At 38.1% G+C, this 18,311-nt stretch overlaps 1 long non-coding RNA gene across 4 annotated transcripts in view; it reads right to left on the bottom strand.

The window, feature by feature from the left end:
* The window catches only part of LOC123372716, a 159,214-nt gene that overhangs the window by 41,883 nt on the left and 99,020 nt on the right, over nucleotides 1-18,311 (bottom strand). For all 4 annotated transcript variants that reach the window (XR_006580416.1, XR_006580418.1, XR_006580415.1 and 1 more), the window contains one exon: nucleotides 4,011-4,108. This is a non-coding gene — a long non-coding RNA (uncharacterized LOC123372716). The remainder of the gene's footprint in view (nucleotides 1-4,010; nucleotides 4,109-18,311) is intronic.

Genomic DNA, 18,311 nt, shown 5'->3' with positions numbered 1-18,311 from the left:
GAAAAGTTATCTTGAACCAAAAAATTACTCTTTTTGTTTAAAAAAATGTCCAAACAGGCCAATCTGACAATTTCAAAATTCTTTTCACAATTTTTTTAAATTGGGAGAGTTGTCAAAACTGACCTTTTCTCACCAATAGTTTGTTTCAATGAATCAGCGTATTCCAATGTTAAAATGTTTTTTCAGAAAATTTCCAACCAGCTCTAGTCATAAGCTTTAATGAGTTTGAGAATCTCATGCTAGTCCTTAGGGTTGATCTGTCTATTTGCAGTTTGCCTCAGTTCAGCATTTTTGCCAGTCTCCAGCCAAGAGACTTGAATAGCACAGGATTTTGCAGATCAGGGTTATGGTTCATAATGGCAGAGTTATGCTGGAAAGTTTCATTCTAGCCAGGGCTATTGTGTGTCTCTGGCTACCAAAACTTATACATTCACATATAAACATTTTCAAACAAAAAAGCTGCAGCTACACAGCTATAAGAATGCTCTTTATAGTTTTCATGGAATGGTTAAGTATATGTTAAAATATGTCCACACAAAGTCTCTTTACATTCTCTGCTGAGACAGGAACAGTGTTTACTTCTCTGACACTGCAAAGCAATTACAATATCTGGAGATATTTCACATTCAGTACTAGCAAAGGAACTGTCTTATTTTAATGCATAATAGGTTTTAGCTAACTGTAGCACATAGTTCTAGGACAAAAGTAAGTATGGAGAAGAACTGCATCAAAATAGAGTTACTACTAGAAGCATGAAACAAATGGAATCAATAAAATAGATAGGCTGTCACTGTAGAAACAGATCATAATTCTTTATTACCTAGTTCATGAATATACATCTACACAAGCACAATATAGTGTGTCACAAAAATACTAGTGATGGGACCAAACCACATAATTCAGATCCTGATTGCAATTTCAAGCACTTTAAATTTCAGGAAGGTTTGGATCTTGGATCTTAGCTAGGCGTATTGGCATTGGTCAACTGTCACATATGTATCCTGATCCAATTTTAGATTGCTAATTCCCCTTTTAACACTCTCTCCCCCTCCCTTGTCTCATATTCCCCCATCTCTCCCCCACGAATGTTCTAATTCAGGATTTTGGTTCAGGCTCATCTCCAGAATGGACACAAGATGATATTAGTTCAAGTGTAAACTGCAATTGAATTACATTAAATCTAGGGGAGGTTCCTTCAAGATAAAATATTTTAAAACTTGGAAAGTTAAAATTCTATCCTCCATACAATCAGCTAACACATTGTGAAAATAATATATACTAAAAAATCGTGGTTTTTTTGCCCATCTAATCACGTGATTGTTTAGGGAAGTTTGAGTCTGCGACTGCTGCCAAGTTAAAGGATTTCATCCTTTATGTCAACTGGTAAAGGCTCATGCTTTTAGACCCAGAGACTCCAGGTTCAGTCTCCACAGACAACCCATCCGGAGCATTTATTCAACCTTAGCTTTAATTTAGGCTGCAAACTTCAATTTGCCTTTTTGCAGCTCTCTACCAAAAAAACTTCTTAATTGCTGTCTTATAGGTCATCATGATGAATTATTAGTGGATAATTATTATTAGTTCTTCTTTGAAAAGACTTTCATTTACTATATACTAAGCTCCATGTGAATATATCAAAGCTGCTCATCAAAACTAATATTCAGACTATCTTCATGAATCACTGAAACAAAAAAAAATGCAACACTCAATTATAAATTAACATTTTAGATTGAAAGTTGACATTTCAGGCCAAATTTTCAAAACTCAAGGGGCAATTTTGTTCTTAATGTATGTATACCATCCACTTCCAGGTGCAAACTGTTAAACCAAAATGAGTAATTGTGCATGTAAAATGACACTTCGCATTCTCATTTCAATTACAGTGCCAGTGTGATGCATGTTGAGTGTCACGAGTCACTATGCTGACGTATATGTCAGAAAGATTATTTTGCAGTTCTATTTGTATTGGTGCATACACCTTTGGCCCTTGTATTTTTGTCTTCCCATGTTTCCCCCAAACTGGACTCTCAGTTGCATCAAACTCCATCACTGATTATTGTCCCTCTTCAATGGATTTGACCCTATTTCTCATTCTAGTACACATTTTATCATACTTCTGTCCCCCCATACTTACGTTCCCTCTCCCAATGGAGAATAGGTGTCAAAAAATCTAATATTGATGTGAGTAACATGAGCAAATTATTTGATTCATCTGTTACTTGTATAGCATGCCTGGACTGTTTCATTTTCATTTGGCAGGGAAAGTATTTGCTTCCAAGAGGAAGAAAAAAATGGGCCTGTACAGATGTTGAAAGTTCTTTGTTTACCTAAGGCTGGGAAATTGTTGTAGCAATGCTAACAGCATGCATTTTTTTAGAATGGCACTAATTGCACCAATGGCTGTGACAAAAGTACTACCAAGAGCGCACCCTTGACTATCTATAACAATGCCAATGATGGCTTGGCAGAGGCGAAGACTCAGTAGGTCATTAGGAGGCCAGACTGTCAGCTTTTCTCCCACTTGTTTCACACTATTCCATTTACAGTTTGTTCAGTATCAGTGTAACAGAGAGAAACACGTAATACAGTGAGAGAGAAATCCTGGGAATGAAAAGTTGTTCTTTATGCTGACAGACTCAGACCTTTAAAAAGCATCATGTAGAATGTGTCTGCACACTAGTTTACTTGCCAGTCCTCAAGCCTCTTTTAGGGTTATTATATTTTTAACAGGTATTGAAGACAACTTTAAGGAAAGGATTGGTATGTAAGTGCACAGCCAGTCTTCAAGTGGGAAGGATATTGAAATATCCCAACATTAAATTTCATTAAAAATACTCACGCTGGTATTATCAGGATTTCTTATGTAATTCCTAAATGTAATGACCTCCAGAAAACAGAATCTCATGGTTATAGAACCCAAAAACTGATTTGCTGTCACTGTAATGTCATCCCTCTGCTTTCCAGAGATGGTACTGATACTTCTGGGCATAATATCATTTGCAGCTGAATGGTGGCTGTATAGAATATCCACCAGGCCCAGATCAATTACTTCAAATATTTATGTTAATTATAGACAACATTTACTACGTTTAATGTAGTTAGCAAAATTAGTATTTTAACTCCAAATTTCCTTCCTGCATTATTGACAGATCTTCACTGCACCTAAGCAGAATACTCCAAAGGAATCAGCTATTTTTATCAGGCAAAGCGATTTTTACCTTGTCCTTTGTCTATATGATTTCACAGAATAGCTTCATCTGCATCCTTCTTAAGCCCTTTACCAAGTTTCAAATGATTATGATAGTTAACTATTATTATTTATTTTACAAGCCCTGAAATACGTTCTAAGTCCCTCACAGCACAAGTAAGAAGACACGCGGTTTCTGAATAGCTTACAGTCTAATTTAATGATCCGATGCAACAAAAATGATAAAACAGTGGGAAAGTGTTGGGGAAGGAAGGTCAGGGAACACAGCAATAAGTTTAGTTACTTGACATAGTCATGGTGGAGTAAGTATTTTTACATTATTCATACTATGATTACATTCAGAAATGTTAACCAGGCCTGCTCAGGCTGTGATGTCATAGGAACCCAAAACCTAAGCAGTGTCAAGCCTGGTCAATACCTGGATGGGAGATCTCCAAGGAAAACTCTTGGTGATAGAATGGACTGCAGCCTTCTTCAGAGTCAGTATTGAACCAATACCCCAGCAGGATGTCACAGAACTAAGACTCTGAACACTTGTCATTAATGATTCTATAGCAATTTTAGCAATGGTTAGAGGTGCTAACCCTTCTGTCCTAGTCAACTGTAGATACATATTTTGCAGGTGCATTTTAACATATATATTTATAAAAATTTGGGCCATTACATATTTCAAGGGTGACAGGAAGAGGAAGGAATAGACAGCTTCCAAACTCCCACAGCTACACCTTGTCACCTCATTATCTTCCTCATTTCTTGATTCCAAGCATATTCTCATTTCCAGTAAAAGGTTTACAAAGCTCACCTTGAAGGGCGAAATCAAATCTCCATAGGCAACATGAAATTTAATTCTGCCTTCTCTTTTTTCAAACCCCTCCTCAAGACTCATTTCTTCTGAGTTACCTATAAGAAACCAACTAATGGTAATTAGTTTGAAGGTCTCTCATGTATGCTTGATGTGTATTCATTAGAAATAATCCTTAGTAAGTATAATAAAATATGTTATATATGCATAATGTACATAAAACTGAACATATTTTGATAATTCCCCTCTACTTCACCCAAATATGTTGCTTGTCTTGGGGTCAAGAAAGGGAAAGAATTGGAACCAACAATATCTATGCTTATTATCATCCATATCACTGTGGTGATTTTTTTTCCAAGATCCACCCATCCCCGTAACACTTTGTAACACTGAAACAAACAGCTACCAACCAATCCCTAAGATGTTATGTAATTTATGCACAGCCCTTTTATATTCCATTCCATTCCATTCCATGTTTCTTTGTTCCTTTTCTTTTTAGTTCTAAGCCCCTTTACTATAGGTTTGTACAGGACTTACCACAATGGGATCTCTGTACACTAGCACAATAAAAATAATTTAAAAAGCAATAATCAAGCAAGCTTTGAAACACAGAATCCTAAAAATGTCTGCTTTAAAATGAATTAGTTTTTACCACTACTTTTATAAATTTTCCACTTAGTGCTTGCTGATGTATAATGCAACAATAGTTCAAAAAGAGTAGAAAAGCAGGGTTCTTTCTGCAGATGGCCTGTCTTGGATCCTTTCATAGCTCATGCTCTAGCTGTTGTTATAGAAACCAGTGTCATTATCTGTCTACATGTCAAATCTATCTAGCTATTTTAACTACAATAATTGAAGGCTTGAAGAAAAATAGGTCAAGTCACAAAAGTCTGAATACAGCTGAACTTTTGTTTCTCTACGCTCCCTGTCCTTTGTATGTAGATTTCTTCTTTCTCCCACTATCATCTGCTGATTTAGTTAAAGTTTGTCAGAGGTGGTAGTTATTTGCAGGAAAGATGTAGCAGATAGATAGGTCTGACATTTCATCTGGAAGGCAGTAAGATTTGTGGTCATTCTAATATCTTGTGGACAGATCTCACTCTTCCTGACAGTGAAATCTATTAAACTGTGGAACAGTCTTCCAAGAAAAGTGGTAGAACCTTCATTGCTAGGGACATTTGAAACTGTGTTGAAATGAAAACATTAGAAAATGTGTTGTAGGGAACAATCTACACTGGCAGAGTGATAGACTAGATGACTTAATAGTTATCCATCTTTAACATTTGTGATTTTACAAAACATAGGATTTGCCACACCAGTCAGTAACTTATACTTTAGAAGCTGGTGAAAAAAGCCCAGAACGCACATGGCCAGTTATGCAACGTTGTACATAGAGGGGAAATCTTCCCTGACTGCTGCATTTATCAATGTGTCATTATTGTTAATAACTATTAATATTATTGTATTAGAGTAACATCTAAAAACCACAGTCAAGGATCAGGGCCCCATTGTATTAAATGCTGTACCAATGGGCACCACATAAAGCAATCTTTGGCCCTGAGAGCTCACAATCTAGGATTATGATAAGATGCAAAGTGATGAAAAACACAGACAAATGGAGAGGAGTAAAGGGGAGGATGTTGACGTCTCCTGAAGTATGAGAATCGATAGTGCTTAATACCTTAGCTTGACTGTCTGTTAATGTCATGCCATTTCTACAGTTCTTCAGAAATGCATCTTAATTCTACAGGTGGATTATACATTCTGGGCTAATATGAGCCAACTGCATTCACATTAGGAAGTGCATTCTCTCATGTCAGTGATACTATGTATATGAGTAGATGCTGTCCAACATGAGTAAGTGTGGCACAATCTAGGCTCAGGTGAAGCTGTGTTTTCCTTTTTTTCTTTTATTTGGTTTAAATGTACTGCCCTTTAGTTTCACTGGGTTTCCCAGTGGTCTTCTATTATGTGACTAATTAAAAAGGAGAAACTGATCGATTTTCATTGTGCTCTCATAATTCTGAATACATCAATCATGTCTGCTCTATTTAGCTAAGAAGGAAATACTAATCCCAGTGCTCCCATCTCTCACTCTATGTTTGGCCTGTTGCACCTCTAGCCATTTCTTTGGTGCCTTTTTATAGACTACTTCAATTTCCACAATATCTTTAAGGTTATGTGACCAAAATTTAGTTAAAGAAAAGACTATCATTGTGCATGAGGCAGTTATTACAATACTCTCCATACTGTTTTTGGGGGGGGGAGATTAATGTCACCATGTATCCTCTTTCTTATTGAATACTCCCACTGCACATTTGGAAGACATTTTCACTAACCTATCCACCATGACTCCTAGGTCTTCCTCAAAGTTCTCTGCAAATTCAAAGCCCAACAGCACACAAGAGAAGTCTGGATTTTAGCAGATGTGTATTGTTTAATCTTTATCCAAGTGAAATCTGTCATATTTTACAATCTGCCACAGTCTTAACCTGTGGAAACAGCTCAATGTCATAAGCAAACTTTACTAACTCACTGCTCAATTCCTTCATCAAACCATGCATAAATAACACTGGTCCAAATAACTAACAATGGAGCATCCTGCTATCAACCTCATTTCCACAACTGGAGTAGCCAATCAGGGACTCCTTTTTTTCCTAATACTTATTCAGTTGTTAAGCCACTTATCAAGGCTTTGATCTTTAGCACATGGTTATTTATTTTCTTTTATAGTCTCTTTTGAGAGATTCTATCAAAAGCTTTTTTGAAAATCCAAATAAACTATATCCATTGGGTCACCTTTATCTACTATTTTTGTTAACTTAAGTAGAGGGGGCACTGTTCCCCGCTGCTGGTTTGATCTACTCTATTTATGTTGTTCCACTTTCCACTCATTCCATTTTTAAATGATTTTTTCTAGTTAACCCTAATAGAGCTGAAAGAATAATTTGCAGAAAATAGTTTACTCAGTATATCTAGCCTCTCATTCTGCTCACACACTATCCATGAGCAGATTTCAGTTTCTATCAGTGTATTCATTTTAACTTACCCATCACATATTTTTGTAAGTTTTTACTTTATGGAAGTGGAAGGGTGTTGTGTGCCAAGTTATTTCAACCAATCTCATTGACCAACGCTCCTTTTGTGCCCACAACTTTATGGATTTATTGTGAACAGTTTGCTGAAGTGTTTGATGCTCAATATTCAGAATATGGGCATTGCTAGTTAGTCATGATTAGCCACACAAGTCACATGATATTGCTTCTGTTCCCTGATTGGACTGACAAAAGCATAATATGTAATCAGGTGGAAGGTTTAAAAAAGCCAGTTGGCTTTGTTTATTTGAGTCAGGGAGCAGTAACAGTTTAGGGAGAAGCAGCAAATAAACAGCATTATGGAAATTAGGGAATTTTAGAAATTATTATGGGGCAGATTCTTTATACACTTACATCCCCTTTGTATAACTCGGGTGTGCAAAGGAGCCATAAGCTGGGGCCAGCTGCCCAGCAGAGAATTCCCTTGTCAAAGGGGAAAATTCTCCTGGTACAAGTGTACTGCAGCTGAGTCCTGGGCTAGCGACCCTCCTGCCCTTCTCATATGTCACAGGGAGCATGCTACTGGAGGAAGCAGGCAGAGAGTGTGCATGGCAAAGCAGAGCTATGCCTAGCCTATGAATGACCCTACTCCAGTGGCACAACTTTGAACCATTTGCTGCTCTTGTGTCATCAGGAATAAGGCTGGTCCTGAAAACCAGTTAGCCATAACTGATTATTTGGTGCACCCCACTCTCTCCTGCACCAAGCAGAGTTCTGGCACTAGAGAGAATATAGCCCTAAAACATTTCCTTTCCAGGCCCCAAAGTTCTTACTGAGGCTTCATTCCTCAACAGCTGCATCGTACATAAAATACACTAACCACCCCCACTGCTCATCAGCACACAGTGTAGGGAAGTAGTCATAGCAGCAGAGGATGGAGACATTTGCATGCAAGCTTAAACTTTGCTTTCTGGGAGCATTCATGCAAGTAAAGTTCAAGTAAAGTAAAGTTAGCTTTGTGCTAAAAAAAATTCAAATTTTGCTGCTCTGGTCTGACGGGGTAGGGCTGGCTGACGGGGAAACAGCATATGCAGCCCACAGTGATAAACAGGTTGAGAACCACTGGTGTAGTGTCTTCCTCAGCCATCTGTAATGAGTAGCCTCCAATCTCTTTTTGTTAACCACTGTCATCAGCCAAATCTCTGCTCCGTACAATAATGTGTTCAGTACAATCACATGGTGTAATCTGACCTTTAGTTTGGAATGGAAATCTGTTTGAACCAATGTTAGTCCTTCCAAAACTGATGATTGCTTTTCCTAATCTTGTATAAATATCTTTATTACAACCACCTTCAAATGTCATCACTCCAAATAGAAGAACTCTTCTACCTGTTCGATTTCTCTTCCATCCATGTCACCTTTGCATCTGTTGCTCAGTTTCCCACATTCATAATCTTGTTTTTTTCTGCATTTACTTTCAATCCAATTTTTATAGCTTCCAGTTCTACCTCTGTTGTAGGGCAATCATTTCTTTCCACATTATATTTACTAAAGCAATATAATTGGCAAAGTTGAGGTCATGTAACTCATCTACTCTAATCCATTTTACACAGGCTATGATGCCTTTTGTTTCTTGCTTTATCACCCAGCCTGATGGTAATGCATAGAGGATTGGTGATGATACACACACATTTCTAACACCAGTCACAATATTGAACCATTCACTCAGTCCTATATCTGATCTTACTGCACATCTTCTTAGCATATGCGCAACATGCCTCAAGTGGCACGTGACCAGGATTCATCACCAAATTTGGTCTGCTGGTTGGATCATTATCTTCCCTGGCTTGAGCCAGGTACTGGTGGGGAGTGCAACATGAATGCTGATCCATCTGTTTCCATCATATAAAGTCATTATGTTGATCAAGTTCTAGCAATATTCCACCTACTAGAATAGAACCCAGCCTGTTCTTCTCGTAATATTTCAACCACTGCCTTCTTCATTCTGTTCTGAATGACAGTAGCCCATACTTTGCCCGGGTTGATGGCAGTACAATATCTCTCAGTTTGTGTACTGAGTAAGATCAAACTTTTTTGGCAATGCCATGATGATACTATCTTTGGCAAGTGTTCTTTCACCCATGTATGTACAGCCAAAGTAAATTCTTTTAAAATCTGAGTGGACATTTGCAGAAAATATTTTGTAGTATTTGTCCAGCTGTAAGCCCCAACACATTTCCATGCTGCTGCTCTCACACCTTTTTGTTTTATTTTGCTTAGAAGTACATAAAACATAGGGATCTCTAATATGGTATTTTTAAATAGCCTCCAAGATGATTCGTTGTCAAACAGGATCTCAAGCTGTCTTTTCTCCACCTGACTTAACTGAATAATTGTAGCTTCTCTTGAATATGGAAAGGGGATCTGCTTGTGACATCAGCTATAGTTTGGTCCTCAAATAGCCTGCCATACTTATTGGGAGAAACAACAATGTAGGCACAAATATCAATTTTTATTTAAATTTATTGAAAGGTTTTACAGTGCCACTAAGAAATTTGAACATAAGTGAATAAACTGGCACCTATTCTTGGAGCTCCTACATCTCATGCCCTGGCAATACAAAATGTCTTTAGGACCAGTGAACTTTTACAAACATTAGGCATGGACCAGATTCTACTCCTGTGATAATTCCTATCCTAGAATAAGATGTTTATAGTAATAATGGAATTTATCATGTATAACATGATCCCTCCCCCTTCCTGTTACTTTGCCTGTCTTTCCTGTGAAACATGTCAGAAATAGTCCTATCCCATTGATTTTTATTGACCCATCCCCTAAGAAACCAGTTATTTTCATTTCCATTTTACCCTTTTTTGTTTTGAATTAATATGAGTAACATAATACGGCTTTTGTCTTCTTTTACACAGATTATAATCTGTGGTATAACTCAGTCATTCCAGATTTACAGCAGTGTCAGAGGAGAACAAGGCCTAAAGAACTTGGCAAATATATTATTAGCCATTAGCTCCGTTTAACTGAAACTGTGAATATTTATAGAACCCTGTCTGTATCTAATTGTAATAAAGCAAATTTAAGAGTTGCTGCTGCTAATAGCATCACTAAGGCTCAGCCATCTAAGAAAAGGAATTGTGGGAGATTTGTCTGAGGGTCATATGACAGTTGATTCAGGTTAGTAACAGAGTGGAGCTGGTAGAAAAGCCAGCTGAGATGAGCCAGATAAGTTCCATGCAAAACAGCCAGGAGGAACTACAGAAAGCAGGAGGAAGTGGGCAGGTTCTCCAACCATAGCACCTGGCCTAGAAATGTGAGGCCAAGTAGGAGGTGGCCCGCAGAAGAATGAAGTGGGATTTGGTATGAAGGTGAAGACCAGGGTTTCCAATAATTGATAATTAATAAATAGCTAATAATTATTCAGTTAATATTTTAATTTAATTATTAATATTTTATTTAATTTTGACATTTAAGCAGTTTACATTTACCAAACAATTAGAGACCTTGGATAATTCAGAGTGACTGAATTTATTAGAAGATTAGACAGCACATAATAGAAAGAGGTGCAATAGTTACCGTGCAGTTCTGTGAGAGCCATGTCCTTGCAGCATGACATCTCCTTCTGATTCTGTCAGGGCTCTGATTAATTGCCTATAACCGGACCTTATTATAGGTACTCTGTTTACAGTTGCACTTTTCCTCTTTTCATATACATACTTATCCTTATTTTTAGCACATTTCCAAACTTCCTATCCTATTTCATAAATGTCCAACTGCAAGATCAGCAGCTGCTCTATATTCATTGTTGGTGCCATTTACATAGAGTATACATTTCCAGTAAATACATTAAACATGTCAACTTAACATCCGCTATTCTTCTGGTTAGTACATTCCTTGCAAAATCACTTACTAAGCTAAACAACCGAACACAATATGAAATAACTTTTAACATATTTTGCAAACTGGTATTTTTCACATCCTACAACCACTTAACAGCATTCTCAAAGCATCTTGGGAGTTTGGCTCTCCAGCAGGCCTTAGGCCTACCAGTCAACAAAGGGGACACAACTTTAGGGTCTCTGGGCAGGAACCCACAGTTTAAGGAGGGTCTCCTCTACACCACAGCAGTGCCATGAACAGAGGCAAGCTAGAAGAGGAGAAGAATACTGCGCTGGAGAACCCAGGAACAGGCCTAATTTTGTTGATTAAGCACAACCAGGGCTACATGACTACAGAGCCCAAAGAGGACAGGCAGAGTTAGAGACTGTCTTTGTTTGGACTGTTTTGTTTTGATCCCTGAAAGGTGGGGATTCATTTAAAATCCCATTGTCATCCATTCACTGAGGAAGATGGTGATCTAGCAAGAAAAAGTGGGCAAACTGAGTCAATGACAACAAAAAACTAAGAACCCCATTACTCATATAGAACGTACATTTTCACGTCCCATTTCTCTTTGTCTACCTATGAACCTCACTTGTTCTCTAAAAGCAGATTTAGATTGTAAGCTATTTGGAGCCAGAATTTCATTTTTACTTGGTGTGAGTGCCTAGCACATATCTGTGTACTCAAAAATAATACTTATTAATCATAGAATATCAGGGTTGGACAGATCCTCAGGAGGTTATCTAGTCCAACCACCTGCTGAAAGCAGGATTAATCCCACAACAGATTTTTGCCCCAGATCCCTAAATGGCCCCCTCAAAAACTGAGCTCACAACCCTAGGTTTAGCAGGCTAAGGCTCAAACCACTGAGCTATTGTTGTCTTCACAAAAATAGCTACTTACTCACTGGGTAAAACACTGGCTTTGTTAAAGCCAATGGGTATTCTGCCATTTACTTCAATAAAGCCAGGATTGCACTGTATATTTCTAATTACTGAAACTCTTGCCATCATGTTCTGCCTCTGCCACACGTTTTTTAACTTTTATTTAACTGTTTTAACATAACAAAACAATGGAAACACAGACACTCATAATGTAGCCTTAGTTGTCTGAACATCAGCTGCAGCAATGGGACCCCGATCCATGATTGAGGCCCCTTAGGCATTTCAGCAATACAAATAATAATGATTGTGTCTTACAGGCACAAGTCTGTGGGCCAGGGTGAAGCCATCCAGTCCCACTTCCAACTCTTTTGAAGTAACTTATGGTATTGGCAGTACTAGCCTCACATGGCCCTTATGCTCAGGGTAGAGCAAGGGATGCATTGTGTGTGGCGCCTATCTAAGAGTAACAAAATGTGCACCCACGATCCAACAGCTGTATCTGCCCAGCATCAAGTCTGAAGGTGAAAGAGAACCAGAGATTGAGGATAGTCCATAGCTATGGGACTTGTAAAGCATATGCATGTTATAAAGTTGGAAAAGTATTATATTATTTTTAAGTCACCACAATCTAAAATAGGCTATAAAGTCTGATATATATGGCCTTGGAAGTATTATATTTTTGTCAGTAAATGCCGATTTCACCATACCCTCACACAAACAGAAGAAAAAAAATCCATCAATGATAATCAAAATGTAGAGGCATAAAGTAATAAATGCTGCTTGAGAATTTATTGGGGTTTGATTTAAAGATATTTACTTAGTATATTTTGACATGTGATGTTGACAATATGTGGTTTAATGGTTATAAAGCATTAGCTTTTTTAATCTCAATGTCTACTGACATTAAACAATTATTTTATGGCCCTGTCCCATTAGTGTCTGGCACGTCCATGATTTCCTGCAAGTGGGAACATTTAAATAGATAGAAATTTTAAAAATACTTAAAATCCATAATTTTGTAAAAATGTTAACTGATACAAATAAAAAATGCTTAAAAATAAACATTGATATTATCCATCAAAATTATTTTTAAAATATCAATTTTAATTCTTCCAAGAGTGAGTATATAGTATAGGTTTTGCCATGACTGCAAAATTAAAGCAATGACAATTTGCATAAAATAATCCTCGCCACAAGCCCTGTTTAGTAATTCCTTGTTCAACATGATGATTGCATTTCAAAGTCTAATCTAACCACATTCCAAGATATTTCAAAATGTGTGGCTTTAGATAATAGGAACCATCATTCTGGGACTATACAGTGCAGAATTCCGAGAGTTCAGTCTGGGACGTGCACCAGCTACCCAAGCTTTGCATTTGTGAATTTAAAACAACATTATCCAATTTATCACAATCTTGTAATTTATCAAAATCACACTGGAGACTAAACTAAATACCATGTAAATATTTATCTGACCTATAAATAATAGTGTCATCCCCACAGAGATGAAACTTTGAGTTTCAAAAGCCTGGATCAATATCATTAATATATAATGATAAAGGTAACAAGACAAGAACTGAACCTTGAAGGACTCTGATAGAGCTAAAAGCATTATCTGAGAACAGCTCTTTATAAACACCTATTAGACAGGGTAAGACCAAACCATGACACCCTTAGGCTCCTAATTCTTTTTCACTAAAGTGATTTGTCACCTGCAGACTGGATGTCTGCAGTGCTCTCTACCTGGGGTGAAAACTGAAGGACAAACAGACACCTCAACTCCATGTCATGCAGTAGCCTGTCTTCTGAACAAGTCAGAGCTGAGAAAAAGTAGTACACCAATATCCCTGCATGTTCCACTGGCTCCCCATTCAATACCAGGTCAAATTCAAGCTCTACATCCCTATCTTTAATGCTATGAAGGGAGTAAGGCCAGTGTATCTCAGGGATTGTGTCTCCTTCCATGAACCTTGAAGACAACGATGCCCACTGACATTTCAGGATGCTACAGGCAGAGCATTCTCAATGCAAGACTCTAAATCAGCAATTCTCAAACTGTGGGTTGTGACCGCAAAGTGGGTCATGACTCTGTTTTAATGAGGTTGCTGGGGCTGACGTTAGATTTACTGGGGCCCAGGGCCGAAGCTGAAGGGTTGCGGGGCTCAGGTCACAGGCCCCCCACCTTGGGCCGAAGCCCTTGGGCTTGGGCTTTACCCTCCCACCCCCCTCGCCAGAGACAGTGGGACTCGGGCGGGCTCAGGCTTCAGTCCCCCCTCCTGGGGCCATGTAGTCATTTTTGTTTTGAAGCTGATCACAGTGCAATGAAGTTTGAGAACCGCTGCTCTAAATAATGGCCTCATCACTAGAACTGATCAGTTAGATCACAGCTCTAACTAAGCTATTCACATGCATGTTTGCAGAATTCAGTTATAATTTAAATCAAGAAGTTAAAGGGAATTTAATCATTAAAAGGGGGAAGGGAGGGAAAAGTATTCAGTGGGGCTATTGGAAGGAATAAACGTTGTCGTGTATAAGTGTTGGCAGAAACAGGCCCTGATATTGTAAGCTGTTCGAGGCAGAGTCTGTCCCTTACAATGTGTTTGTGCTGTGCCCAGCACAAAATAGCCTTGTTACTGATTGGGGCCTTTAACCTCTACTGTAAAAAAAATACATAATACAACTAATAATCATATTCAAATAAGTTAAATGTGGTGAAGAACATCTCCAGTCAAAATAAAGGAAAACTTTTTTTTTAAAAAATCTAAAAGTGCATACATTTACATGCATGTAAACTATAAGCAGATGAATTATTCTTAGACCCAGTCCCATTAGCTAGAATATCATTATTAATTTTCTTACATTTTATAAGGTCATTCAGCCCCAAGGATTCCAGAGTGTTAACAGCTATATTTATATATATATTCAGTTATGAAGTCCATAGGTTGTGATCAGAGCTCCATTCGGCACCTTATTATAATTTGTACACAGCTAACTGGATATGGAAATGAGATTTTCATCTGAACTTATTTGCCATTCATGTATGGGAGTACTTGTTTATTCTCCCCTGCCCATACTTTCATTAATATAGGAAATACACTTCAAATGAAAATTTTGAAAGTGTCTCATATTTTTGGCTGTCTCTCACTCAGAAATGGAAATGTTTCACATTTCTGAATTCACCCATAATTAGATGTCTGTAAGAGCTTGGGGTGTAGATTAGTTTTGAAGGAAATATGTTGTGAATCAAAATATCATTAGCAGTCTTTATCAGTTAGGACTGGATCCCCACCAGCAATGCAGCCACTGAAAATTTGAACTCATGTATAAATCTTTCAATGTGAACCAAGCTGCTGGTTAAAATGTTCACCATGAAGCACTGCACAGGTTGCTGGCGAGGGCCACTGCAGAATTTAGAAGCTCCACAAATTACTGAGAGCTTTGGGGAGCCATGACATAGCCTGAGGACCTCTGGAATTTAGCAGCTCTACAGGGAACTGGGAGTTAAAGGTAGTCCTTGAACCTATTGAGCTACTTAAATTTTTATGCTTGTAGATGCAAGCCATTTTAGACCTCAGCTAGTTAAGCACTCAGCACTTAAGGTTTTATGTGCATGAAATTTGTTGAAGCATTAAAATGACAGAAGATTAAGCTAATTTAACTCTATGAATACCATATAAAACTTTAAGCAGCCTAGTAGGGTTCACACTGCCCCAGCAACCAGTGTTATGAAGGAGTGCTATGGGATTGCTTACATGGCAGGGTAATGTGCTGTACAGGGATGTGATTTCTAAAGTGCACTAATGTGTTGTGCATTAATTGATCCGTGAAGAACCTGCTGGTGCACACTAAAAGTTCCCTAGTTCACTTTAACATATACTTTAGAGATCATATCCCTACATTGTGCATTCCTGCACTGTGTAGACAAGCCCCAAGCTTCAAAGGGATCCCTCCCCAACTGTCATTGCTACTCCTTTTCTGGAGAGTTCCTGAGCTCTCCAGGAGAGGGAGTATCAGGAAATCCACAGCAGAGACTCTCCTCTCTGTCAGACTTCAGGAATTTTGCGGGAGAGGGTAGTATCTGCTATATCCCTTCTCCAGAAACTCTGGATGACAAAGAAGCAAAAGTGGGCGCTATTTTGAGTGGCCTGCCAGCCACACCATAGAAATTAAAATAGTTAGCAATACTGAGGCACAACTGCAAACTGTATTCAAGTTTATAATAAGACATTGCTGACCATTACGTTCCACATCCAGTCAATGATTCCTGTACAATAAGAGAAGAGGGCAACTCTTCAGAACTGAAGGTTTTTCATCTATATGAGTGCCTGTGCTAGTCCACTGGGGGCCCTAAGCAGGAATATTTTGCCCCCCCCCCCCACAACACATACTAATAATTAATAGGGAGCCCCGTGGAGCTGCTCGGGCCCTAAGCAATTGCTTAGTCTGCTTACACCTAACATCGGCTTTGCCTACAGTAAATATAGTGGAGCCCTACTGTTCTTTCAGAAGGATATATAGGAACTGAGTAATATTCCCTTAAATAGTCTGGAAGTGATTGTCCTTGTTTTCTATGGCAGAAGCCAACAGAGCAGCAGTGTATATATATAACTAGGCCTTGTATTTTTGCATATAGTTAGTGAAAATGGTTGTTTGGAACCCAGATGCATGCATCTGGTTTCCTCATATTCTTAATGTTGTGTAGAAAAAGAAGACACAACAGAGGACATATGGGAAAAGATAAACAAGGGACACCAGGGCTTTTACCAAAAGGTGGGAGTGAGCTCAAATATTGGTGTCATTGCCCAGCATCAGGCAGGACCTAAACTGCAGGGTGCAGTCATGAGTCTTCCTGGGTGACCAGAAAACAGAACTCAAAAAGAACCTCTCATGGTTGCAGGATTACTTTATAGGCCTTAGAAAGGAATAACACTAGATCTGTGTGAAGAAAAGTAACAAGTCTATCCGGCAACCACTGACTATTTTCATAGATTTATGATATTACTCAGTGGGACTTATTCACATGCTTAAAGTTAAGCCAATGTTTAAGTGCTTTGCTGAATAGGGATGGACTTATTCATGTGCTTATTCAAAAATAAGTATGTGCTTTGTTGTTCTTTTTAAAACTGAGGCACATACCACCATGTCCCACAATACGTAGATTTACTACACAACTAAATTAGCCACACATACCTCTGCAGTAAAGCCTATCTTCACTCCAAATACTGATATAAAGTGCTAAAAAGGCAAATTAGCACCCCAAGCTAATGCCCAGGTCTTTTGGTTCCAGTTTACTACAGGAAGGGAATAGACCATCCAACAGAACTTGTAGGGAAGTTAAGGAAGGCAGAATGTAATCACCCCAATTGGATTCAGGCCCAGGCCAGTAGAATTAATATCCTTATTCTTGCAAACTGTGCCATGAAATATTTGATGGCTGCAGGATGTCATGAGCATGGGTTTATGTCTTATAAAATCACAGCACCCCTGACACCAACCTGAAGTATTTGGTTCAGTGTTAACATAATGGGAAGTACACCCTTCACTGCATCACAAACCAAACTTCCTGCAGCACCGTGCTTTTCTTTGGAGGTTTCCCATCCAAAAATTTTACTTGGAAATTTAGACTGTGAAGGATTAGTCAAACCATTTACAATGTATCCCACACATTTTTAGGATTACAGTTCTCATAAAAAAAAGACTTTTGAAAGCAGGAAGAAGTATCCTGTAACTATGGGGCTTTATATTTGCATAGACGGCACCTAAGTTAAATTGATTCCTAAGCTTCCTTTAAATACCCCAATCTGCTTTAAGATTTGTAGATTTAGCTTAACACCTTGGGGAAAAATAAAGGTCAAATCTCTTCATTTAAAGAAATGATTTTCTCTTCATTTTCAGCCATCTAGAAAGAGTACTATTTTAACAAACATTTTTTAAAAAATATGGTTTATAAAATGCCTTCTAGCCTTACTAGAAAGAATAAGTTCTATCTTTGATCAGGGGAATCAAAGAAAAATTATATAGAGGCATGAGAATCATAACCTTTTACATTTCTGCACTCCTTGATACTAAAAGCTGTACATCTTTTACAGATGCACAAGATAAAACAATGGTATTTAAAAGAGCTTGGGCAAACCCCAGCTACCATGAGGCACAGATTAAGCACTACCTGCTTTTATGTCTTGTAAAAAGCCACAATACCATGACTATTAAAAATAAGTGTGGCAGTGATGTTAACCTATGGCAAAATGTATTATTTGTGCCCCAGTAAATGGTAAGTTTATGTGAGTCATAGCTGTGTAACATACTCCATAGAGCAATTTATAATCAATACAGTCCAGGGTTCTCTGCCACAATGAATCATTCCCAATATCAAATAATTGCAATTATTTAAAGATCTCATTGCAAATTTGAATGTATAGTTGCAATCAGAAAGGAGGACTTAATCAAAATTCTCATCACCCCAGGTAAAATTCACCCAGGTGTTGTGA

This window comes from Mauremys mutica, chromosome 6 (genome assembly GCF_020497125.1).
Source record: "Mauremys mutica isolate MM-2020 ecotype Southern chromosome 6, ASM2049712v1, whole genome shotgun sequence".
NCBI lineage: Eukaryota > Metazoa > Chordata > Testudines > Geoemydidae > Mauremys > Mauremys mutica.
The sequence above is the reverse complement of the archived record's forward strand: the minus strand, read 5'-3'. Positions and strand labels throughout refer to the sequence as shown.